This window comes from Chiloscyllium plagiosum, unplaced genomic scaffold (assembly GCF_037043375.1).
Source record: "Chiloscyllium plagiosum isolate Xiang-an unplaced genomic scaffold, Cpla_swu_hap1 HiC_scaffold_26, whole genome shotgun sequence".
Lineage (NCBI taxonomy): Eukaryota > Metazoa > Chordata > Chondrichthyes > Orectolobiformes > Hemiscylliidae > Chiloscyllium > Chiloscyllium plagiosum.
In genome coordinates, this window is record NW_028270164.1 from 61,994,604 (window position 1) to 62,020,134 (window position 25,531).

At 43.7% G+C, this 25,531-nt stretch overlaps 1 long non-coding RNA gene across 2 annotated transcripts in view; it reads left to right on the forward strand.

The window, feature by feature from the left end:
* LOC122563354 (uncharacterized) overlaps nt 1-25,531 on the forward strand; it is a 193,030-nt gene that overhangs the window by 12,842 nt on the left and 154,657 nt on the right. For both annotated transcript variants that reach the window (XR_015751018.1, XR_015751019.1), the window contains exons 2-3: nt 2,955-3,054; nt 9,538-9,665. This is a non-coding gene — a long non-coding RNA (uncharacterized LOC122563354). The remainder of the gene's footprint in view (nt 1-2,954; nt 3,055-9,537; nt 9,666-25,531) is intronic.

Here is a 25,531-nt window from a genome sequence, read left to right on the forward strand (position 1 = left end):
CCTACTGCCTTTATCCTCTTCTAAGGATTCACTCCATCTATCCTGGTATAATGCTTCCTTCTTTTTCTTAATCAAACCCTTAGTTTCTTTAGTCATCCAGCATTTTCTATACCTAACAGCCTTTCCTTTCACCTAACAGGAATATACTGTCTCTGGACTGTCATTATTTCATTTCTGAAAGCTTCCCATTTTCCAGCCCTCCCTTTACCTGCAAACATCTGCCCCCAGTCAGCTTTTCAAAGTTCTTGCATAATACTGTCAAAATTGGCCATTCTCCAACTTAGAACTTCAACTTTTAGATCTGGTCTATCTTTTTCCATCACTATTTTAAAACTGATAGAATTATGGTTGCTGGCCACAAAGTGATCTCCCACTGACACCTCAGTCACCTGCCTGCCTTATTTCCCAAGAGTAGGTCAAGTTTTTCACCTTCTCTAGTAGGTACATCTACATACTGAATCAGAAAATTGTCTTGTACACACTAAAGAAATTCCTCTCCATCTAAACCCTTAACACTATGGCAGTCTCAGTCTATGTTTGGAAAGTTAAAATTCCCTACCATAACCACCTTATTATTCTTACAGATAACTGAGATCTCCTTACAAATCTGTTTCTCAATTTCCTTCTGACTATTAGGGGGCCTATAATACAATCCCAATAAGGTGATCACCTCTTTCTTATTTCTCAGTTCAACCCAAAAAACTTCCCTGGATGTACTTCCAGGAATATCCTCCCTCAGTACAGCTGTAATGCTGTCCCTTATCAAAAACGCCACTCCCCCTCCTCTCTTGCCTCCCTTTCTGTCCTTTCTATAGCATTTGTATCCCAGATCGTTAAGCTGCCAGTCCTGCCCATCCTTGAGCGATGTTTCTGTAATTGCTATGATATCCCAGTCCCATGTTCGTAATCATACCCTGAGTTCATCTGGCTTTCCTGTTAGGCCTCTTGCAGTTTATGCAGTTTAATTTATCAGTCCTACCTTGTTCTCTGCTTTGTCCATGTTTACCCTGACTGTTTGACTATTTGATACGCTTCTTTTATCAACCGTATCAGTCTCAGATTGATCTCTTCCATCACACCCCATTCCCCACCTTACTAGTTTAAATCCTCCCGAGCAGCTCTCACAAATCTCCCTGCCAGCATATGCGCTCCCTTCCAATTTTGGTGCAATCCGTTCTTCTTGTACAGGTCACTTCTACCCCAAAAGAGATTCCAGTGATCCAAAAATATGAATCCTCCTTCATTACACCAGCTCCTCAGCCATGTATTCATCTGCTCTATTCTCCTATTCCTGCCCTCACTTGCTCGTAGCACTGGGAGTAATCCAGATATTACTACCCTCAAGGACCTCCTTTTTAAATTCCTGCCTAACTCTCTGTAATCTCCCTTCAGAATCTCAACCTTCCTATATCGTTGGTTCCAATATGTACAATGACCTCCTGCTAGCCCCTCTCCCCCTTGAGAACATTCTGCACTCTCTGTGAGACATCCTTGATCCTGACACCAGGGAGGCAACACACCATTCTGATTTCTCCTGCTGGCCACAGCAACGTCTGTCTGTACCTCAGAATAGAGAGTCCCCTGACACAATCGATCTCTTGGAAGCCGACATACCCCTCATTGCATTAGAGCCAGTTTCGATACCAGAAACTTGGCTGTTCATGCTATGTTTCCCCCGAGAATCCAAGAGCCCCTACATTTTCCAAAACAGCATACTTGTTTGAAATGGGGATAACCACAGAAGACTCCTGCACTACCTGCCTACCTCTCTTTCTTTTCCTAGAGTTAACCCATCTATGTGACTATATCTAAGACTTTTCTTCCTTTCTGTAACTGCCGTCCATCGCACCCTTGATTTTGTAAATTCCTTATTGCCTCTCGCTGTCGCTCCAACCTTCGATCTGATAGGATTCACAACCAATGGCATTTATTGCAGATATATTCCTCAGTAGCACGTAAACTCTCTCCCTAAACTCCCACATCTGACAAGAGCAGCATATCACTCTACTAAGGGCCATTTTTGCTTCTTCCAATCTGCAGACCCAGAAAATAGCACGGTGTTTCCCTCTACAAAACACTGCTCCAGGTTAACAATACTTCTGGCTCATATTTTTAAGTTTAATCAAGAGACATATCTCAATAAAACATATAATCAAGAAAGAATGCACTCTATTCACTACTGCAGACTGAGAGCAAGGCCCCAAGGCCACACTTAAAACTATTCACTTATCTGTCTCTGTGCTGTGACCTCTCCCAAACAGGTTCCTCTAAGATCAGTTGTGAATTTCACTGTTAATTTTCCCAGATGCACTCCAGTGTCCCAGCGATACATGAATTCAACAGCAAAGGCAGTAACTGCGACGATTCACTGCTGTGTAAGTTAGCAGTGCGGGTTTCTTTCTCTCTCTATTTTGCACTGACCTCACCATGTGCTGCCTTTATCTGTTTCTGTCCCTGTAAAAGTGCTGCTGTTTTGACTTTTTTTCTTCAAAGTTCCAAAACAATACAACAGCATATAAAGCAGTAATTGCTGCTCCTGGAATTCGAGGAAATCACCTCCAACACCTAAAATACCTCAAAAAAGGAGCAGCTGTTAAAACCAGAAATTTCTCCCATCCTTTATCTTGGATTACCCAGAATCCTTGAGCCTGACCCAGAATCCAACCACTTTCTCTATCTTCATTTTCCTGTTTTAAGGGGTCATAAAAATGGTGCCGGGGATATACAGTCCTCCTCGCTTTCACTGCTAGAGACCCTGTGTTTCCTAAGGGCAATAGCTTCATAGAATCATAGAACATTACAGCGTAGTACAGGCTCTTCGGTCCTTGATGTTGTGCCGACCTGTGAAACCAATCTAAAGCTAGTCTAACTGACACTATTCCATTATCATCCATATGTTTATACAATGACCACTTAAATGCCCTTAATCCTGTTGAGTCTACATTGTTTTTCAGAATCACTTCCTGAATGTCTCAAGTGGAGGGATGAAACTGACAGGACTGTTATCTCATCCTTCAGTTTCTTGGTCTCCTTTTCAAGCTCCTGACTTTTAAGGTGAGCTTGTTCCTATTTTGATTTTTCTTTCTGCAGCTGTTCATATATTGCTTTTAATTGCTGTTTATGTTGAGTTACTTCATGATCATGTGCTGATCGGGACGTGACTTCATTTCTCCGGTGAATTTGTCCCATTAGTGCAAGAGACCATTTAGTTCTGTTTTTATTTTTCTGTCGAGTTATTTTTCCCAGACCCGTATCCCGTCATCTAGGGTCCACTGTCCTTGGGGCATATCTTCCTTCTGCCCGATTTCACTTAGGGTCTTCTCTAACAAGAACTGTATCTCAAGGTAGTTCTGCAACTGCTACAGCATTTCTTCCTCAGTAATGTCAGGAGGGTCACGCCTGCCTCCACATGTTGTAGGAAGTTTCCCGGGGTCACTCATGATAAGCAATTTTCTGCTGTGGATAATTCCCTTCCATAGGCTATGTTGCTGGTCTGGGGTCCAGATGCGGGAGATTCGAAATAGAATAGATAACTTAAGGCAGGAATTGAAGGCAAGAATTCAGAGAACTAGGGTGATAGCTTAGAGTGAGAACAAACAGATTGTTATCTCTGGTTTGTTACCCGTGCCATGTGCTAGTGAGGTGAGGAACAGGGATAGAGAGGAGTTGAACACATGGCTACGGGGATGATGCAGGAGGGAGGGATTCAGATATCTGGATAATTGGGGTACATTCTGGAGTAGGTGGGACCTCTACAAATAGGATTGTCTACACTTGAACCAGGGAGGTACCAACATCCTGGGGGGAAATTTGCTAATGTTCTTTGGGATGGTTTAAACTAGATCAGCAGGGGAACGTGAACCAGAATTGTAGCTCCAGTGTACAGGAGGTTGAGAGTAGTGAGATCATAAATAAGGCTTCAAGGTCACCAGAGTGTACCAGCAAGCAGGAAGCTGGTTTGAAGTGTGCCTACTTCAACACCAGGAGTATCCGGAAATAGGTGGGTGAACTTGCAGCATGGGTTGGTACCTGGGACTTCGATGTTGTAGCCATTTCAGAGACATGGACAGAGGAGGGACAGGAATGATAGTTACAGGTTTCGCTATTTAGATGTTTCAATAAGAACAGGGAAGGTAGTAAAAGAGGGGGTGGTGTGGCATTGTTAGTCAAGTACAGTATTATGGTGCCAGAAAGGACTCATTACTGAGGTAGCATAAGCTGAGGTTAGAAACAGAAAAGGAGAGGTGACTCTGTTGGGAGTTTTCGATATGCCTCCGAAAAGCTATAGAGATGTAAAGATAAGGATTGCAAGGATGATTCTGAATAGGAGTGAAAGTAACAGGGTGGTTGTTATGGGGGACTTTAACTTTCCAAATATTAACTGGGAACTCTGTAGTTTGAGTATTTTAGATGGGTTAGTTTTTGTCCAATGTGTGCAGGAGGGTTTCCTTACATAGTATGTAGGTAGACCAACAAGGGCTGAGGTCACATTGGATTTGGTACTGGGTAATAAACCAGGTCAGATATTAGATTTGGAGGTAGGTGAGCACTTTGGTGATAGTGATCACAATTTTGTTAAGTTCAATTTAGTGATGGAAAGTGTATATACCGCAGGCCAAGTGTTATAGCTGGGAGAAACGCAATTATGATGTGATTAGGCAAGATTTAGGATGCATAGGATGGGGAAGGAAATTGTAGGGGATGGGCAAAATTGAAATGTAGAGCTTTTCAAAGAACAGCTACCGCGTGTCCTTGATAAGTAGGGAGCCATAGTTTACAAAAGAAATTGAATCTCTTGTCAAGAGGAAGAAGAAGGCTTATGCAAAGATGAAACGTGAAGGCTCAGTTAGGGTGTTTGAGAGTTACATGTTCACCAGAAAGGATCTAAAGAGAGAGCTAAGAAGAGCCAGGAGAGAACATAACAAGTCTTTGGCAGGTAGAATCAAGGAAACCCTAAATTTTTCTATAGGTATGTCAGGAATACAAGAATGACTAGAGTAAGATTAGGGCCAGTCAAGGACAGTAGAGAAAAGTTGTGGGTGGAGGCCGAGGCGATAGAAGAAATGCTAAATGAATATATTTCATCAGCATTCACACAGAAAAATGACAATGTTGTTGAGGAGATTACTGAGACTAGACGGGATTAAGGTTCATAAGGAGGAGGTGTTAGCAATTCTGGAAAGTATGAAAATAAGTAAGTCCTCTGGGCCAGATGGGATTTATCCTAGGATTCTATGGGAAGTTAGGGAGGAGATTGCAGAACCTTTAGCTTGGATCTTTATGTCATCATTGTCTACAGGAATAGTGCTTGAAGAGTGGAGGATGGCAAATGTTCCCTTGTTCAAAAAGGGAAGTCAGGTCAACCCTGGTAATTATAGAGCAGTGAGCCTTACTTCAGTTGTGGGTAAAGTGTTGGAAAGGATTATAAGAGAGAAGATTTATAGTCATTGTGAAAATAATAATTTGATTAGGGATAGTGAACAGTTTTGTGAAGGGCAGGTCATGCCTCACAAACTTTATTGAGTTCTTTGAGAAGGTGAGCAAACAGGTGGATGAGGGTAAAGCAGTTGATGTGGTGTATATGGATTTCACTAAAGTATTTGATAAGGTTGCCCATATTAGGCTATTGCAGAAAATACGGAGGCGTGAGATTGAGGATAATTTAGTGGTTTGGATCAGAAATTGGCTAGCTGAACAAAGACAAAGAATAATGGTTGATGGGAAATGTTCATCCTGGAGTTCAGTTACTCATGGTGTACTGCAAGGACCTGTTTTGGGGCCTCTGCTGTTTGTCATTTTTATAAATGACCTGGATGAGAGCGTAGAAGGGTGGGTCAGTAAATTTACCGATGACACTAAGGTCAGTGGAGTTGTGGACAATGCCGAAGAATGTTGCAGATTACAGAGGGACACACATAATCTGCAGAGCTGGGCTGAGAGGTGGTGAATATAGTTTAATATGGAAAAGTGTGAGCTGATTCACTTTGGAAGGAGTAACAGGTACTGGGTTAATGGTAAGATTTTTGGTAGTGTGAATGAGCAGAGAGATCTTGGCATCCATGTAGATAGATCCCTGAAAGTTGCCAACCAGGTTGATAGGGTCGTTAAGAAGGCATACGGTGTGTCATCTTTTATTGATAAAGAGATTGAATTTCGGAGCCACAAGGTCATGTTGCATCTGTACAAACTCTGGTGCAGTTGCACTTGGATGTTGTGTACAGTTCTGGTCACTGCATTATTGGAAGCATTGGAAAGGGTGCAGAGGAGATTTACCAGGATGTTGCCTGGTATGGAGGAAGGTTCTGGCTGTAGGTTTGCTCACTGAGCTGGAAGGTTCATTTTCACAAGTTTCATCACCATACTAGGCAACATCTTCAGTGAGCCTCCGAATGAAGCACTGGTAGTGTAGCCTGCTTTCTATTTATATGTTTGGGTTTCCTTGGGTTGGTGATGGCATTTCCTGTGGTGACATTATTTCCTATAGTGACGTCATTTCCTGTTCTTTTTCTCAGGTGGTGCTAAATGGGATCCAAGTCAATATGTTTGTTGATAGAGTTTCGGTTGGAATGCCATGCGTGTCTCTGTTTGGCTTCTCCTAGGATGAGAAAGTGAGGTCTGCAGATGCTGGAGATCAAAGTTGAAACTTTATTGCTGGAACAGCACAGCAGGTCAGGCAGCATCCAGGGAACAGGAGATTCGACGTTTCGGGCACAGGCCCTTCTTCAGGAATGAGCAGAGAGTGTTCAGCAGGAGAAGATAAAAGGTAGGGAGGAGGGACTTGGAGGAGGAGCGTTGGAAATGTGATAGGTGGAAAGAGGTCAAGGTGAGGGTGATAGGTCAGAGTAGGATGGAGGCGGAGAGGTCAAGAAGAAGACTGCAGGTCAGGAAGGCGGTGCCGGGCTGGAGGGATTCGGCTGAGACAAGGTGGGGGGAGGGGGGATGAAGAAACTGGTGAAGTCCAAGTTCATCCCCTGTGGTTGGAGGGTTCCCAGTCGGAAGATAAGACGCTCCTCCTCCGACCGTCGCGTTGTTGTGGTTTGGCGGTGGATGAGTCCAATGACCTGCATATCCTCGGTGGAGTGGGAGTGGGAGTTGAAATGCTGTGCTACAGCGTGGTTGGGTTGGTTCGTCCGGGTGGCCCAGAGGTGCTCTCTGAATCGCTCCGCAAGTAGGCGGCCTGTCTCCCCAATATAGAGGAGGCCACACCGGCTGCAGCGGATGCAGTAGATGATGTGGGTGGAGGTGCAGGTGAATCTGTGGCGGATATGGAAGTTTCCTTTGGGGCCTTGGAGAGAAGTGAGGGGGGAGGTGTGGGCGCAAGTGTTGCACCTCCTGCGGTTGCAAGGGAAGGTGCCGGGAGTGGAGGTTGGGTCGGTGGGGGGTGTGGATCTGACAAGGGAGTCGCGGAGGGAGTGGTCTCTACGGAAAGCTGATAGGGGACGGGAGGGAAATATATCCTTGGTGCTGGGATATATTTCCCTCCCGTCCCCTATCAGCTCTCCGTAGAGACCACTCCCTCCGCGACTCCCTTGTCAGATCCACACCCCCCACCGACCCAACCTCCACTCCCGGCACCTTCCCTTGCAACCGCAGGAGGTGCAACACTTGCGCCCACACCTCCCCCCTCACTTCTCTCCAAGGCCCCAAAGGAAACTTCCATATCCGCCACAGATTCACCTGCACCTCCACCCACATCATCTACTGCATCCGCTGCAGCCGGTGTGGCCTCCTCTATATTGGGGAGACAGGCCGCCTACTTGCGGAGCGATTCAGAGAGCACCTCTGGGCCACCCGGACGAACCAACCCAACCACCCTGTAGCACAGCATTTCAACTCCCACTCCCACTCCACCGAGGATATGCAGGTCATTGGACTCATCCACCGCCAAACCACAACAACGCGACGGTCGGAGGAGGAGCGTCTTGTCTTCCGACTGGGAACCCTCCAACCACAGGGGATGAACTTGGACTTCACCAGTTTCTTCATCCACCCTCCCCCCACCTTGTCTCAGCCGAATCCCTCCAGCCCGGCACCGCCTTCCTGACCTGCAGTCTTCTTCTTGACCTCTCCGCCTCCATCCTACTCTGACCTATCACCCTCACCTTGACCTCTTTCCACCTATCACATTTCCAACGCTCCTCCTCCAAGTCCCTCCTCCCTACCTTTTATCTTCTCCTGCTGAACACTCTCTGCTCATTCCTGAAGAAGGGCCTGTGCCTGAAACGTCGAATCTCCAGTTCCCTGGATGCTGCCTGACCTGCTGTGCTGTTCCAGCAATAAAGTTTCAACCTTCTCCTAGGATGGATTTGTTGCCCCAGTTGAAATGGTGTCCTTCCTCATCTGTATGTAAGGATAATAGTGAGAGTGAGTCATGTCTTTTTGTGGCTAGATGATGCTCATCTTTCCTGGTGGCTAGTTTTCTGCCTATTTGTCCAATGTAGTGTTTCTTACAGTTCTTGCAAGGTATTTTGTCGATAACATTAGTTTTGCTTGTTGTCTGAGTAGTCTGGCAGTCATTCCCAAGATGTTTTTGATGTAGGGGAGAGTGGCTAGGGTTTCTGGACATATGTTTGTCTGCTTGTTTGGGTTTGTTGCTCAGAAATTGGCAGACTGTGTTCATTGGGTACCCAGTTCTTTTGAATACACTGTATAGGTGATTTTCCTCTGCTCTGTGTAGTTCCTCTATGCTGCAGTGTGCGTTGAAATAATGTTCTAATGCAGCTTCATTGGTGGATGTTGGGATGATTGCTCCTGTAGTTCAATATTTGGCTTGTGTGTGTTGTTTTCCTGTTGACGCTGGTTTGAAGTTCCCCATTGGCTGCTCACTCTACTGTGACATCTTGTAATGGCAGTTTGTTGTTGTTTTCCTCCTCTTTAGTGCATTTTATGCCAGTAAGGGTATTATTGACGGTCTTTAATGTATCTTCTAATTTGAACCAAAATTCACAAGCCAGAGCCCCCCTCACACCCAAAGTCTCTCTACCTGGAACACCAACAGACAGATTGGCCAAGGGGCTACACCAAAGACTAAAACACTTAGTACAAGACTCACGCCACTCCATTCCCTCCATCCAAGAATTCCTGAAGATCATCAAAGACACTAAGATAGAAGAGGATGAAATAATGGTCTCCTTTTATGTAACAGCCCTGTTCACATCCATCAACATCAACCTGGTAAAGGAAACACTGACTACACTGTTAGAAGACCCAAAGATACATACACCAAACACCACCAACTTCATCAGCAAAGACAGTATCGTCAAGCCAGTGGCCCTATGCCGTACCACCCACTTCACCTTCAACAACAAAACCTACAGACAAACCAACGGAATAGCCATGGGATCTCTGTTATAAGCAGAGGCAGTAATGCTGAGACTAGAGCAAACAGCTCTGCCAACCAACCAACCCAAACTTTGGGTTCGCTATGTGGATGACACCTTTGTCATCACTAAACAAAACAAATTACATACAACATCGAGGGCTGATGGGCCTGTACTGTACAGTAATGTTCTATGTTCTTCTATTAACTCACGTAAGGTTTGGGATCGCGTTCGAGGATTGGATATCAACTCTAAGAAGGAAGCGGTCAATTTAGACGGTGTTCCCAGTGATCCTACCTGACTACGCCAAGTTGTGGGATCGTGTTCAAATACCGACCAGAATCGGTGAGTGGAGAAAATAGTCTCTATTATTCAGTAGCACAGCACAAGTACGGGGCGGCAATAAAATCCAGAAATACAGTTCTTACAAGAGCCCCTTTATGCACAGTTTTTAAATATATTATATTTCCATTACTATGGTGTAACACTGTTTTATTTATAGTGCACAAAGATTTCAAGAGCTTCTGTCCTAGAAGACAGGAAATGTGTTAAATCATGGTGAATCCTGGCTGCTATTTCTAATTGGATTAAGAGTGTCTGACCAGTCTGTCTGCATAATTAAGAGGAGTTAGTCCTTTTGTCTTTCAAGTTAAATAAATGTTAATAAAAATACCAGGCCTATATGTTCTAAATGAGTTACAAGTTATACCTGTCCTTCATAAAAGAATAATGGATATTAAATGGATTACTGCAACTGGGTTGTGAGATTTGTTTACTATTTGCTAGTATGAGTTTCATTCGTTTGTGCAATTTCATGGAAGTGCTGTTTTGTCAGTTAGTTTCTTAAAGGGATAATGGCCCTGTTAAAAGGTATTTAACAGGTACATACTAATTGGGGAATCCAGGTGATAGTTGGTAAGGGCTGATTAATATTATATTTTGTGGGGACTTAATGGCGATGAAATTGTTGTGTGTGCTACACTTATTCAGAGGTAAACACTGCTTGTAGCAAGGGCTGATAAGGTGCGAAAATGCAGTAATGGGTTTGAAAGGGTTGTTTTGATTAGAAAAGGTTATTTTGCATTTGGTCTATTTTACAGTAGTAAAATATTCTATAGAACTGTGGTTTTATGAATGAATGAAACCATGTTATAGTAGGGAGTTACGAATGAATGAAATGAGAATGTTGTTCGCTTGTGAGTGGAGTAGTAAAGGAGTTATAAATGAATGAATGAGAACCCAGTATTAATGAAGAAAGCAAGCTGGTGCAGAGGTAGGAAGGGTCATGAGTCTAGAGAAGGTTACAGAGGTAGAGAGAATTTTGAGGCTGAGGATATTACAGAGAAAGCAACTTTTGTCAGGGATGGAGGAGATTAGAGTTAGGAAGGTTTGTGAAGCTTGACGGGATTACAGAGTTGGGGAGGGTTGTAAGGCTCCAGGAGATTATTGTCCAAACAACACTGTGATGTACTTACAGCACATGGACTACAGCAGTTCAAGATGGCAGTTCACCACCACTTTCTCCAAGGCAAAAACCACATCCCATGAATAAATAAAAATAAAGATGGGTTTCTATTTTGTGGAGAGGTAGCAGAAGGTCAGATAATTCTGTTGGAGCTGAGAAGGTTAAGCAGTGATTTAGTCGAGGTGTGGATTTATGTCCAGTATAATTCATTTGCGGAGAGAAAGAGAGAAATTATTAACTTTGTCACAATTTTTGGTAACCGTGGAAGACAACTTTTATAGTCACAGCACGGGAACAGACCCTTTGACCGACCTCATTCATGCTGACCAGGTTTTCAAAACTGAATTTCCCTGCATTTGGCCCTGTTCCTCTGTTTATCTGTCCAAATATCTTTTAAATGTTGTATAATACTCACCTCTACCACTTCCTCTGGCAGCTTCCTCCAAGTATATACCACATTCTGTGAAAATTGAATGCCCCTCGGGTCCCTTTTAAATCTTTTCCATCTCAACTTAAACTGATAGTCTTTAGTTTTGGACTCCCCTTTACCTTGAGGTAAAGACCTTGGCAACTCACCTTATCTATGCCCCTCGTGATTTCATAAATCTCGATAACATCATCCCTCAGCCTCGAACATCCAGGGATGAAAATTCCAAGTAGATTGGGTTGGAAGAGTAAAAGGTAAGATGGCAGATGAGCAACAGCAGATGTTTAAGGAGTAACTCAATTCCTCAACATTAAACTGTATCCAAGTGAGGAAGAAAGATGTGGGGAGTTGGGGGGCGGGAGTAAAAAAAACATCCATGGTCAAACAAGGAGGTCAAGGACAATATGTAGTCAAAATCTAAGGTCTACAATATTGCAAAGGCCAGTGGCAGGCTGGAAGATTGGGAAACTTTCAAACATAAACAAAGGGATATGAAAAAATTAATACAAAGAGCTAAGGTAAATTATAAAAGAAAACCAGCACAAAGCATCAAAAAGGATAGCAAAATAGTCAGAGGGAAACTGAGAAACAAACTTGTAAGGAGATCTCAGCTATCTGTAAGAATAATAAGGTAGTTATAGTAGGGGATTTTAACTTTCCAAATGTAGACTGGGACTGCCATAGTCTTAAGGGTTTAGATTACTTAGTGTGGAAACAGGCCCTTCGGTCCAACAAGTCCACACCGACCCTCCGAAGAGCCACCCACCCAGACTCATTCCCCTACATTTACCCCTTCACCTAACACTGTGGGCAATTTAGCATGGCCAATTCACCTAACCTGCACATTTTTGGAATATGGGAGGAAACCAGAGCGCCCAGAGGAAACCCACACAGACACGGGGAGAATGTGCTCAATACTCTGACCAATAAAGGTTTACAAAGATGTTGACTGGTGTGGGGGATTTTAGCTATGAAGAAAGATTGCACAGACCAGGTTTGTTTACACTGTAACGCAGGAAGTTGAGGGTGATAGAAGTGTATAAGATTGTGAATGACCATAGTATAATAGAGTTTACTGTGCAGTTTGAGAGGGAGACAGTGGAAATTAGATGTAACAGTAATACAGTTGATTAAAAGCAACAACGGAGGTATGAGGGAGAAGCTGACCCAGAATTGACTGGGAGAGGAGCTTAGTGGGAAAGACAGTGGAACAGCAATGCTAGGAGTTTCTGGGAGTAATTTGAGAGATACAGCAAAAATTCATCCCAAGGGAAAAGAAGTATACTAAAGGATGAGGCAACTGCGGCTGGCCAGAGAAGTGAGGGACAGGATAAAAGCAAAAGAGAAAGCGTATAATGTGATGAAAGGCAATGGGAAGGTTATAAACACCAATAGAGGACAACAAAGAAAGAAATAAGCAGGGAGAAGAATATATAGGAGGGTACGCGGGCCAGGAATATAAAGATCGCAAGAGTTTCTTTCAATATATAAAGGGCAAAAGAGAGGTAAAAGTGGACATTGGGCTGCTGGAAAATGATGCCATAGAATAACAATAAGGAACAATGAAATGGCTGAGGAACTGCATAAGTACTGTGTCAGTCTTCATGGTGGAAAACATTAGTAATTTCCCAAAACATCAAGAGAGTCAGGGGCAGAGGTAAATACAGGGGCCATCACCAAGAAGGTGTTAGAAAAACTGAAAGGTCTGAAAGTGGATTAATAGCGTGAACTGGATGGGCTACACCCAGAGTTCTGAAAGAGATAGCTGAAGAGATAGTGGAGGCTTTAGTAATGATCTTTCAGGTATCACTGGAGTCAGGGAGGGTCCCAGAGGACTGGAAAAAATGCTAATGTAATCACCCTATTTAAGAAGAGAGTAAGACAAAAGATGGGAAATTATAGGCCAATTATCCTGACCTTAGTCATTTGTAAGATTTTGGAGTCCATTGTGAAGGACGAGAGTTCTGAATACTTGGAAATGTATGGTAAAATAGGACAACGTCGGCATGGTTTCATCAAGGGAAGGTCATGCCTGACAAATCTGTTAGAATTATTTGAGGAGATAACGAGCAGGTTGGACCAAGGAGAGCCAGTGCTTGTTGTCCATCTGGACTTCCAGAAGCCCTTTGATAAAGTGCTGCACAGGAGGCTGCTAATTAAGAGCCCATGATGTTAGGTACTAACATGAATAGAAGATTGGCTGCCTGGCAGAAGGCAGAGAGTGGGGATAGAAGAGACCTTCTTGGGATGGAATTTAGTGATGAATGGTGTTCCACAAAGGTCAGTGTTGGGAGCACAACTTCTCACTTTTTACATTAATGATCTAGATGAAGGAACTGAGGGCACTCTGGCTAAGTTTGTAGATGATACAAAGATGGGTGGAGGGATGGGACAACTGCAGAAAGATTTAAACACATTTGGAAAGCAGGAAAAGAAGTGGCAGATGAAATACAATGTAGGAAAGTCTGAGGTCATGCACTTGGGTGGAAAAAATATGTACTATTTTCTAAATGGAGAGAAAATTCAGAATTCTGAAGTGCAAAGGGACTTGAGAGTTCTAGTCCAGGTTTCTCTTCAGGTAAACTTGCAGGTTGAGACGGCAATTAGGAAGGTAAATATAATGATGTCATTCATCTCGAGAGGATGAGAATATAAAAACAGGGACATACTTCTAAGGTTTTATAAGGCTGTGGTCAGACGACATTTAGAGTACTGTGAGCAATTTTGGGCCCTATACCTCAGGAAGAATGTATTATCCCTGGAGCCGGTCCAGAGGAGGCCCATGAGAATTATTGCAGGAATGAAAGGTTTAACATATGAAGGAGTGTTTGAGGAATCTGGGACTGTACCCAGAGTTTAGAAGGTGAGGGAGCTCTGATTGAAATTTACAGAGTACCGAATGGCCTGGACAGAGTGGATGCTTGGAAGATGTTTCCATTGACAGAAGAGATGAGGACTGAGGGCACATCCTTAGACCAAAGGATTGAGAATGGAGATAAGGAGAAGCATCTTTAGCTAGAGAGTGCTGAATCTGTGGAATTCATCGCCACAGAATCTGTGGGGGCCAGGTCATGGAATACATTTAAAACAGGGATAGATAAGTTCTTGATTAAGACAATTAAAGGTTATAGGGAAAAAGGGGGAAAATGGAGTTGAAAAACCTATCAGCTATGGTCGAGTGGTGGAGCAGACTCAATGGGCCGAATAGCCTAATTTATGCTCCTATGTCTTATGGTTTTATGAATACACATAAACAAAGGGATGAGGTCCTGAAAGCTGATTATCGGAAGACAGTGCAGGATCTCAAATGTGGTAATGTCAGGCTTACCACCAGTGCCATGTGCTAGCGAGAGCATAGAACATAGAAAAGTACAGCACAGAACAGGTCCTTCGGCCCATGGTGTTGTGCTGAAAATTAATCCGAATCTAAAATAAAATAACCTATCCTATGCACTCCTCAATTTACTGCTGTCCATGTGCATGTCCAGCAGTCGCTTAAATGTCCATAATCACTCTGCTTCCATCACCACCACTAGGAATGCATTCCATCATTCTGTGTAAAGAACCTACCTCTGATGTCTCCTCTATACCTTCCCCCAAACACCTGAAAACTATGACCTCTCATGGCAGTCAATCCTGCTCTGGGGAAACGTCTCTGGCTATCAACTTTATCCATGCCTCACATTACCTTATCCACCTCGATCAGGTCTCCTCTCTTCCTCCTTCTCTCCAGAGAGAAAAGTCTGAGCTTAGTCAACCTCACTTTGTAAAACAAGCCCTCCAGTCCAGGCAGCATCCTGGTAAACCTTCTTTGCACCCTCTCCAAAGCCTCTGCATCTTTCCTATAGTAGGGCGACCAGAACTGGACAAAATATTCCAAGTGTGGTCTCACCAGGGACTTGTAGAGCTGCGGCAAAACCTCGCAGCTCTTAAAATCGATCCCTCTGTTAATGAAAGCCAAAACACCATATGCTTGCTAAACAACCCTATCCACTTGGGTGGCAACTTTGAGGGATCTATGCATTTGGACACCAAGATCCAGCTGTTCCTCCACACTGCCAAGAATCCTATCTTTAATCCTATATTCAGCATTCAAGTTCAACCTTCCAAAGTGCATCACTTTGCATTTATCCATGCTGAATCCCTTCTGCCATTTCTCAGCCCAGCTCTGCATCCTGTCTATGTCACGCTGCAGCTTGCAATAGCCCTCGATACTATCAATGATGCCTCCAACCTTAGTGTCATCGGCAAATTTACTAACCCACCCCTCAACCTCCTCATCCAAGTCATTTATAAATAATACAAACAGCAGAGGCCCAAGAACAGAATCCTGCGGGACCCCACTCAACACTGACCTCCAGGCAGAATGCTTTTCATCTACAACCATTGTCTGCTTTCTGTAACCCAACTAATTCTGAATCCTGACAGCCAAATCTCCCAGTGTCCCATACCTCCTGACTTTATGAATAAGCCTACCATGGGGAACCCTATCAAATGCCTTGCTGAAGTCAATATACACCACATCCACTGCCGACCTTCATCGACATGTCTTGTCACCTCCTCAAAGAACTCAATAAGATTTGTGAGGCACGATCTGCCCCTCACAAAGCCATGCTGACTGCTTTTAATCACGCTATGCTTTTCCAAATAGTCATAAATCCTATCCCTCAGAATTCTTTCCAAAGCCTTGCTGACCACAGATGTAAGACTGACTGCTGTTTAATTGCCAGGGATTTCCCTATTCCCTGTCTTGAAAAGACGAACAACATTTACCTCCCTCCAATCCTCCAGTATGACTTCCATGGAGAGTGAGGAAGCAAATATGTTTGTCAGCAGTTTAGCAACCTCCTTTTTCGCTTTCCAGAGCAACCTAGGATAAATCTGGTCTGGCCCTTAATGTTTGCCAAAGTTTCCAGCACATCAACTTCCTCAATTTCAATCTGTTCAAGCCTGTTTCCTGGCTGCTCAAAGTTCTCAAAAAGGTCCCTTTCCTTAGTGAAAACTGAAGCATAAACTCATTTAGGGCTTCCCCTATCTGCTCAGACTCCACGCACAAGTTCCCTACGCTATCCCTGATCAGCCCTACCTTCTCCCTGATCATTCTTTTGTTCCTCATGCATGAATAAAATGCCTTTGGGTTCTCCCTAATCCTTCCTGCCAAGCCTTTTTTATGCTCCCTCCTGGCTCTCCTCTGTCCATTTTTGAACTCCTTTCTAGCAAGCCTGTAATCCTCTAGATCCTCTAGTTGTGCTAGATCCTTGCTTCCTCCACCTTACATAAGCTGCCTTCTTCCTTTTGTCAAGAAGCTGTTCTCGTCATCCAAGGCTCCTTAATCTTACCCCTTCATGCCCGTCTCAGAGGAACAAATTTATGCATTACTCACAATAACATTCCCTAAACAGTTTTCACAAGTCGGCTGTGCCCTTTCTGAGGACCAATTGGTCCCAACCCCTGTCTGATAGAATCATAATTTCCTTTTCCCCAATTAAATATTTTGGCATGGTAACTGCTCCTTTCCCCCTCCATGGCTATGGTCAATATGAGGCAGTTGTGGTCACTGTCACCAAAGTGTTCTCACACCACTAGGCCTGACATCTGTCCTGGCTCATTGCTGAACACCAAATCCAAAATGGCCTCTCCCCTTGTTGGCCTGTCTACAAACTGAGTAAGGAAACCCTCCTGAACACGACTGACAAAAATGGCTCCATCCAAATCATCTGCACTAAGGTGGTTCCAGTCAATATTGGGAAAGTTGAAGTCACCCATAACAACAACCCTGGCATTTTTCCAAATTCTGCTGGCCTATGACCTTTTCAATCTCCCTACTGCTATTCGGGGATCTGTAGAAAGCCCCCAATGAGGTGGCTACTCCTAACTTCTACCCATACTGTGTCAGTAGACTAACCTTCCTTGATAATTTTCATTTCTGTAGCTGTGACACACTCTTTGATAAGCGATGCTACTCAACACCTCTTTTCACCCCTCCCTCTTCTATTTAAGTGTTCTAAACACTGGAACATCTAGCAACCATTCCTGCCCCTGTGAAACCCACATCTCCGTTATGGCCACAAACACATATTCCCAAGTACGGATCCATTCTCTTAAGTTCATCACTCTGATTTCTGATACTCCTTGCATTAAAGCAAACACACTTTAACCGATCCATTATGTGAAAAACCTTCCCAATAGATTCACTACATCTTGTTACTGCCCCATCTACAACTACCCCCCCTCTCAGATATGTAGCTCTGGTTCGCAACCCCCTGCCAAACTAGTTTAAGCCCTCCTGAACTAATGAGCAAATCTCCCACCCAGGACATTTGTGCCCCTCCAGTTCAGGTGCAACGCGTCCTTCATGTACAGGTCCCACCTTCCCCAGAAGGCATCCCAATGGTCCAAGTATCTGAAGCCTTCCCTCCTGCACCAGCTGCGTAGCCATGTGCTAAGCTGCACTCGCTGCCTGTTCCTCACCTCACTGTCTTGTGGCACCGATAGCAAACCCGAAATCACTACTCTATTCGTGCTGCTCTTCAGCTTCCAACCTAGCTGTCTGTAGTCACTTTTCACTCCAGAGAGAAGGACAATAGATGAGATGAATGTGTGGCTGGAGAAATGGTGAACTGGAGAAGATTTTAGATTCTTGAGACATTTGGCTAATTTCTGGAGAAGATGGGTCCTGGATAAGCCTGACCAGTTGCACCTTGGCAGAGCTGGGGCAAACTTCCTCATGGGGGCTTTTGCCCGTTCCATTGGTGAGGTTTTAAATTAGAATGACAGGGGGAAGGAAACTGAACTCTAGGTTTAGATGGGTCAGATTCAGATCAGGAAATGGGAGGTAGGATACTAGTTAGTGATGCAGTCAGCAGCTCAGAAAGACAGAGAAGCAAAGATAAAATGAGGCTTAAGTGTCTTTTACATATCAGTCATGATATCCCAAAAATCAGTCTGGTGAGCCTTCCTTGCACTCTCTCTGTAGGCAGAAAGCAGAACAAAACTGCACGCAGTATTCCAGGTGTGGGCTCACCAAGGCCCTCACAGAAAGATATCTGCTACTGTGCTCAGAACCTCTTAGGATGAGGGCCAACCTATCATTTCACTGTTTTTTGCACTTAACTCTCTTGCTCTCTCTCTTTTGTCTCTGTCTCTCTCTCTCTCTCTTTTCTCTCTCTCTCTCTCTCTCAAATTCACAACAAACCACAGTTGAAGGATTTTGCTCTTCATGACACCAAAGAATGAGCTTTGGGCTATTTGTACTCACGTTATTAATCCTTCTACAATTAAAGGTGCTGATCTTGTAGATAAAATGTTAATAACGATTTTGTATCTGCACAGTAAGTTTTGTGAATAATCACATTGTCACTTTATATCAACACATTCACACGCGTGAAGACTGTCAACCTGCACAGTGTGTGAGTAGGGATTTCCTGGTTCATCAGGACTTGTTCACCACCAATGAATTTCTAAGTAACTCTGGGAACTGGTTTTTGATGCTACTGTTATCTATATTCAAACCATGTTTTCTGGTACTGCTTCTGATGGTCTTAGATAACCAGACTTGTCAGAGATAACCAGACTTTACTGTCACTTGTACTCCTTTTACTGGCACCATCTTATGTACAAGTACCTAGGTACAAATCTTACAGAGTAGAGAAATATAGTCTTGTTATACAAAGAGGATTAAAAAGGAAATCAATAGTGTTAGATTAAATTACTGACAGTGTGGAAACAGGCCCTTTGGCCCAACAAGTCCACACCGAAGAGCAACCCACCTGACCCATTCCCCTACATTTACCCCTTCACCTAACACGACGCGCAATTTAGCATGGCCAATTCGCCTACCCTACACATTTTTGGACTGTGGGAGGAAACCGGAGCACCTAGAGGAAACCCACGCAGACACTGGGAGAATGTACAAACTCCACACAGACAGTTGCCTGACGCGGGAATTGAAGCCGGGTTTCTGGCGTTGTGAGGCAGCAGTGCTAACCATGTGCCGCTAACTATGTGGTGTTTGCAATTTGGCAGAAAAATGACATAAATCAACTCTTTGTTAAGCTATTGTGCATCAAGTTTTATCTTATCTCTAAAGCAGACTTGTTTGTTTTGTTGGACTCTCCCTCTCCTCTATCTCCGCCATCCTCGCCTCCAACAAGTGTGAGGCATCCTTTGAGTTTATTTATCACTAATAATGAAACAATCTGTACACTTCACGTGAGCAGTTGGGAGAAGGCACATTCAGATTGCGGGACAGCCCGTAGTGTTGGAAATGCCATGCACCATTGGAATTCTGTGCATGAAAATATGTTTTGTTTTCATTCTGTTTACAGTTTGTTCAAACTGGGTGGGGCTTCATCTGAACTGGAACGGATACAGCAGCCATGCAGGGGTAGGTGTGTGTTTCGAATGATGTTGGTATGTGTGTGAAATAGCTTTGCAGGGGAGTGGGATCAAAGAGAATGTTCAAAAGAGTGAGAAGGGGGGCCAATAGGAGAAGAAACAAGAAGTGAGTCAATAAGGTATCAATGTTACAGGCCAGTAAAGGTACAAGCAGGTTTGTCAAGGTTGAATGATATTTATTTTATACTGGGAGTCTGATAAACAAGCAGATGAGATGAATGCTCAAAATAAAATATGGGGGTACAATGACATTGCAGTCTCTGAGATATAGGTGAGAGAGGGATCGGATTGGCAACTCAGTGCTCCAGGATACAGGGTCTTCATATAAGACAGTGAAGAAGAGCAAAATAGGATGGTTGCAATATTATTCAGGGAATCTCTTGAAGATTTAAGGAGAGATCACATCTTAGAAAACACTTTAAAATCTGAGAACAAGAGGAGCTTCTTGTAAGCAAATTTCAGAGAAGTATAAAAGTAATAGGGTTGTGGAAAATGTACCCAATATTAACTGTGGTCATCACAGTACGAAAGGTTTAGAGAAACTTTTAAAATACTTCTAGGACAGCTTTTTAAGCCAGTATGTAGAAGTCTCAATAAGAAAGGGGATAATGATAGGTAAAATAAAGGAAAATCCACAGTTGTTTTACAGGTACGTTAATGATGAAAGGATAATGAGATAAAGAATGAGACCCATTCAGGAGTACAGTGGTAATTTGTGTGTGGAGCTGGAAGATGTAAGTCGTATTCTGAATGAATACAAGTGAGAGAGGTAATAGTTTAGATATCAGGGTCTGTGATCAAATTAAAGAAGAGAGGAGGTTCTGAGTAGCCTGGCAGACCTAAACATAGATAAATCTTCAGCGTCAGATGAAATATATCGCAGGTTGTTGGGATCAAATAGTAGGGGCACTTGTAAAAATTTTCAATTTCTCTCTAGCCAGAGGAGAGGTGCCAAAGGACTGAAGGATAGCTAAAGTAGTGTTTTTATTTAAGAATATTTTATTTAAGAAGGAAGCAAGTCAGCGAGTCAACATTGATGGTCGGGAAACTAATGGAAGCAATTCTGATGGATAGAATTAATTTGCATTTAAAGAGGCTGTGACTAATCAAGCACAGTCAGCATAAGGCATAAAACATAGAATTGTACAATACAGGAACAGGGCTTTCAGCGCATGATGTTGTGCCAAACATGACCCAAATGAAACTAATCATTTCTACCTGTCCTTGGTCCATATCTGTCCATTCTTTGCATGTTCACATGCTTGGACCCAGGGGTCTGTTTCCGTGCTGTACATCCCGCCTCAGGCGACTGACTCTGCGGAGTTTGCACATTCTCCCCGTGTCTGTGTGGGTTTCTTCTGGGTGCTCCGGTTTCCTCCCACAGTCCAAAAATGTGCAGGTTAGGTGAATTGGCCATGCTAAATTGCCAGTAGTGTTAGGTGAAGGGGTAAATGTAGGGGAATAGGTCTGGGTGGGTTGAGCTTCGGCGGGTCGGTGTGGACTTGTTGGGCCAAAGGGCCTGTTTCCACACTGTAAGTAATCTAATCTAATCTAATCTCTATGACTCTATCTAGAAGCCACTTAAAAGCCCTTATTGTATCTGTCTCCACCACCACCCCAGACAATGTATTTCAGACTCCTACCACTCTCTATGTTAAAAAAAACTTGCCCCTCCCATTTCCTTTGAACTATCCCCTTCTAACCTTAAATGCATGTCCCTAGTATTAGACATTTCAAGTCTGGGAAAAAGATTCTGACCATCAACCCTATCTAGCCATCTCATACTTTTATAGACTTCTATCGAGTGTCCCCTCAGCCTCTGCCACTCAAGAGAAAACAACCCGGTTTTTCTAGTCTCTCCTTATGCCCTCTAATCCAGGCAAATTAGAGGCAGTATATTAGTAGACTTCTTCTGCAGCCTCTCCAAAGCCTCCACATCCTTCCTGTAATGTGTAACATTGTGTTCCCAGAATTGAATGCAAAGTGTGGCCCAACCAAAGTCTTATAAAGCTGCAACATGACATCTTGACACCTGTACTTGATACTCTGATCAATGTAGGCAAGCAGGCCATATGCCTATCTTACTCCCCTATCTACTTGTGTGGCCACTTTCAGGGAGCTATGGACTTGAACCCCAAGACCCTTCCATACATCAATGCTGTTCAGAATCCTGCCATTAACTGTATACCTTTTCTTAATATTTCATCTCCCAAAATGCAGCACCTTACAGTTATCCAGATTAAGTGTCATTTGCTATTTCTCTGCCCATATCTGCAACTGATCTATATCCTATGAATCCTTTGACGACCTTCTACACTATCCACAACTCCACTGACCTTTGTATCATCTGCAAACTTAATAACCCACCCATCCACATTTTTGTATGGGTTATTTATATATATCACAAACAGCAGCGGTCCCAGTAGGAATCACTGCGGAACAACATTAGATTAGATTAGATTCCCTACAGTGTGGAAACAGGCCCTTCGGCCCAACCAGTTCACACTGACTTCTGGAGAGTTCTAGCCAGAAAAACACTCATCTTGCTTCTATGAGCAAACTAATTCTGAATTCATGTGACCAAGTCACCATGGATCCCATGTATCTTAATCTTCTGAATGAGCCTACCATGAGGGACCTTGTTGAAAGCCTTACTAAACTCCATGTCGACAACATCCAGTGCTCCATCCTCATTGATCACCTTCATCACCTCCTTGAAAAATTCACTATGGTCAGTAAAACATGACCTGCGCTGCACAACACCATGCTCTCTGATGAGTAATGCCACTTCTCCACCTCTTTTCCCTTCTTCTCTATCTTGTCTAAAACAATGAAACTCTGGAAGGTTGAGCAGCCAGTCCTGTCTCTTTTCTCACCCCAGTCTCTGTAATGGCCACAACATCACAATCCCATGTACTGATCCAGACTCTAAGCTTGTCTGTCTTACCAATAATGCTCCTTGTGTTGAAATTAACACACTTCAGCATATTCATACCATCATGTTCCTTCACCTGTCCTTCGTTTCTGATTCACTGATCCTAACATCTACGTTCCTCTTAATCCCTCCACTCGCTGACCTGCTGCTCTGGTTCCCAGCCCTCTGCCAATTTAGTTTAAACCCTCCAGAGTTGCACTCGCAAACCTCCATGTGAGGATATTGGTTCCCCTCCAGCTTAGGTGCAATGCGTCCCTCGTGTACAGGTTACTCCTGCCCCAGAAGAGGTCCTAATGATCCAAAAATCTGAAACCCTGCTTCCTGCCACACCCTCATCTATCCTCTCTTTCTATTCCTTGCCTCACCAACACGTGGCACTGGTAGTAATCCAGAGATTACTACCCTTGAAGTCCTGCTTTTCAGCCTTTTTGCTAAATCTCTGGAGAACCTAATCCCTCTTTCTCCCTACATTTGTTGGTACAAAATGACCTCTGGCTTTTCACTCTTTCCCCCTTAAGAATTTCATGCAGCTGCTCAGAGCCATCCTTGACCATGGTACCATGAAGGCATCATACCATCCTGGGATCTTGAATGCAGCCACAGGTGTGGTGCCACAGGCCTGGCTGCAGCTGTTATACTCCCCTGAGAAGCTAAAACCTCCAACAGTTTCCAAAACGGTATATCTGTTCGACAGGGGAGACTCCTGCATTGCCTGCCTCTCCTGGCAGTCACCCATCTATCTGACTGGACTTGTGGTGTGAAAACCTCCCTATAACTGCTGTCTATCACACTATCTGTCTCTTGTATGTTCCTCAGTGTGTCCAATTGCCTCTCCAATCAAACAATGAGGTCTGTGAGGAGCTGCAGCTGGTCACACGTCCTGCAGGCATAGTCATCAGGGACACTACAGTGCTCCCTGATCTCCCACATCTGGCAAGATGAGCAAACCACTCCCCTAACTGTCATCTCTGACCTTTTCACGAATAAGGATAAAAGAGTCTTCCCTTGCTTGCCTTACTCACTGAAGCTCAGTATTCACCTAAGCCCGCACTTCTACCAACTAGCTGAACTGATTAGTTCGTTAAATTACAATGCAATCTTTACAAGCAGACCAAATGCCCTCCACTTACAACATACTTCCTAACTGTCTCTCTTAATGCCTCTCCTCTTTTAAGTGAGAATATAGAGGCAAGGTTAATAAAATTGTGGATGACATCAAAATTGGTGGTATAGTGGACAGTGAATAAGATTATTTAAGACTTTATAAAGAGATCTTTATCATTTGGTTCAATAGGCTGAGGAGTGTCAGTTGGAGTTTAATTTGAAAAAAATGAGGTATTGCATTTTGGTAAAATGAACAAGAGCAGGACAATTAAAAGTAGGCCCTTGGGTAGTGTTGTAGAACAGAGAGAGACCTAGGGGTTAAGGAACATAATTGTTTGAAGTTTGTGTCGCATGGTTAAGAAGGCATTTAGCACACTTGCCTTCATTGCTCACTTCTTTGAGCATAGGAGTTGGGAAATTATGTTGATATTGTGCAGCACATTGGTGAGACCTCTTGTGGAGTACTCTGTCCAGTTCTGGTCATCCTGTTACAGAAAGGATGTTATTTAAATGGAGAGGTTCAGAAAAGATTGACCAAGATGTTGCCAGGAATGGAGGTTTTAAGTTATCGGAAGAGGCTGGACAGGCTGGACTTTTCTCACTGGAACGTAAGAGGTTAAGGACTAATCTTTTGGAAGTTTATAAAATCATTAAGGGCACAGATAAGGAGAATGGCTGACTTTTATTTTCTTATGTGAGGAATTTCAAGACTGGGGGCATACTTTTAAAGTGAGAGGAGAAAGATTTACAAAAGACATGAGAAACAGCTTCCTTACACAGAGAGTGGTTTATGTCTGGAATCAACTTCCAGAGGTAGTGGTGAACACAAGTACTGTTACACAGTTTAAAAGACGTTTGAATAAGCACAGAGGAGACAAGGGCCCATTTGTAAAATCACTGGACTGTTAATTCAGAGATCCAGATAACATTCTGGGGACCTGAGTTCAAATCCTGCCAGAGCAGATAATGGAATTTGAATTCAATAGACAATAGACAATAGGTGCAGGAGTAGGCCATTCTGCCCTTCGAGCCTGCACCACCATTCAATATGATCATGGCTGATCATCCTTAATCAGTATCCTGTTCCTGCCTTATCTCCATAACTCTTGATTCCACTATCCTTGAGAGCTCTATCCAACTCTTTCTTAAATGAATCCAGAGACTGGGCCTCCACTGCCCTCTGGGGCAGAGCATTCCACACAGCCACCACTCTCTGGGTGAAGATGTTTCTCCTCATCTGTCCTAAATGGTCTACCCCGTATTTTTAAGCTGTGTCCTCTGGTTCGGCACTCACTCATCAGCGGAAACATGTGTCCAGCCTCCAGAGTGTCCAATCCTTTAATAATCTTAAATGTCTCAATCAGATCCCCTCTCAGTCTTCTAAACTCAAGGGTATACAAGCCCAGTCACTCCAGTCTTTCAGCGTAAGGTAGTCTTGCCATTCCAGGAATTGACTTTGTGAACCTATGCTGCACTCCCTCAATAGCCAGAATGTCTTTCCTCAAATTTGGAGACCAGAACTGCACACAATACTCCCAGGTGTGGTCTCACCAGGGCCCTGTACAGCTGCAGAAGAACCTCTTTGCTTCTATATTCAATCCCTCTTGTTATGAAGGCCAGCATGTTATTAGCCTTCTTCACTACCTGCTGTACCTGCATGCTTACCTTCATTGACTGGTGGACAAGAACACCCAGATCTCTTTGTACTGCCCCTTTACCTAAATTGATTCCATTTAGGTAGTAATCTGCCTTCCTATTCTTGCCACTAACGTGGATAACCATACACTTATCCACATTAAACTGCATCTGCCATGCATCTGACCACTCACCTAACCTGTCCAGGTCACCCTGTAATCTCCTAACATCCTCCTCACATTTCACCC